Source organism: Hyalella azteca, unplaced genomic scaffold, assembly GCF_000764305.2.
Source record: "Hyalella azteca isolate HAZT.00-mixed unplaced genomic scaffold, Hazt_2.0.2 contig10444, whole genome shotgun sequence".
NCBI lineage: Eukaryota > Metazoa > Arthropoda > Malacostraca > Amphipoda > Hyalellidae > Hyalella > Hyalella azteca.
The window spans coordinates 23,003-24,614 of NW_025940485.1; the positions used below are offsets into that span (position 1 = coordinate 23,003).

The 1,612-nt window shown below is 36.0% G+C and overlaps 1 long non-coding RNA gene across 1 annotated transcript; it reads right to left on the reverse strand.

The window, feature by feature from the left end:
- Positions 1 to 49: 49 nt before the first annotated feature.
- LOC108673856 lies at positions 50 to 1,369 on the reverse strand. The gene is made up of 3 exons (XR_001931005.2): positions 995 to 1,369; positions 641 to 741; positions 50 to 263 (listed from the first exon to the last, which is right to left on the reverse strand). It is a non-coding gene; the product is annotated as an uncharacterized LOC108673856 (long non-coding RNA).
- Positions 1,370 to 1,612: the final 243 nt, after the last annotated feature.

Below are 1,612 nucleotides of genomic sequence, written 5' to 3' on the forward strand. Positions count from 1 at the left end.
GTAACTGGAGTGAGAGTGTAACTGGAGTGAGAGTGTAACTGGAGTGAGAGTGTAACTAGAGTGAGTGTAACTGGGGAGTGTAACTGGGGTGGGGTGGGGTCGAGGCGGCCCAATTTATTTAATGAATGTTGGCTGGCATGTAGGCTTCTTCATTTCAATGCTTCGTACCATTCTGCTTCTCAAGTCCTCCCTCGTCACTCTGGTCGCCTCTTCCAGCCGATGACGGTCGTCCACGGCGAGACGGTTCTGCTTGGGGCTCGTTCCTGAAAAATAACCCAAAATTACAATAATAGAGATATAGGAATATTATTTGTTTGCGAGAATAATAACATAACGCATAAATCGATTAGCCTACATGAATCAAATATCCTATAGGATGAATTAATTTCCTAAGAATAACCTCATGTCTCTTCCATGTTAAGATGATGGCCATCACAACCACGTCTATACACCAAGCATTATTTGTTGTAATGAATTAATATCATTTAAAGGGCAACAACATGGTACACATCAGAAATAAACAACTTGTAAATTATATTTATATACATGTAAATATATGTGCAGATAATTGAATATATCAGATATTTTTATAATTGAAAATATATAAAATGCATGTAAATTTTAAAGGTAAAAAGCAGACCAGGTTCTCGAGAGTTGTCACACTGCATCATAGAAGAGATGTATGATGCCCACGGGCTGTATGATACCCACAGGAACAGCCTCCAACACGATTCGTTGCAGCTGCAAAAAGCAATCCAGAATTACATAATTTAGAAAATATAATGCTCTATTTAATCGCAATCCTTGAACTTCATTTTAAAAAATTTTAAAGTATGAGAAGTGCTGCTTTCAATAACTGTATTTTGTCCAAATAATTCAAAAGTTGGTGATCAAGATCTCTTGCTAGATAGAAAATTTCAGGGAACAAATGGATTATATTCACATTCCAAAATTATTATTACATGAAGCTAATGGCTTTAAGCTTACTACTTACAGTAGGCAGTGCTGCTGTGGAGGTACTAGTACACAATTTAATGGATTGTTTTTCAATATGGTTCTCAAAAATTAGACATAAAAGAAGATATAAAGTGAAAGCTTCTAAAAACCACCCATGCTGCAATGAGCTGGAAAAAACCTAACTATTGATTTTTTTTACAAATTACTAGAATACTAGGTCCTGTAACTTTCTCCACAGTCATTGACCAGATATCGTCTTATGACCTTCAGAAGTGGAGATATCAGAAGGTGGAGAAGTGACTACAAGATACCTCCTTCATGTTAAAATCCATTTGGCTAGAATGAAATTTAGAAGAAAAACTACAGAAGGAACAGCAAAAGTGGTTCATTGTCTCAAAGAGGTTAGTCCCGAGTAGGTCTGTGGGAAGAGATTTAAACACCAACAAAAAGTATACTGTTGATACTCAGTGATTTCTGTTTGGCAGGCTAGTGTTGAGTATTATTCATGTGATTATACAAGGTGACGTACGTCCTAAGACATTAGAGTTTAGATGTTGTGGACCATCCATTCATAATTGTTCCAACTTCCAAATATAAAACAACAGAGAATTCACTCATAAATGAAACAAAATTTCCCTGGCCAATTAATGAAATC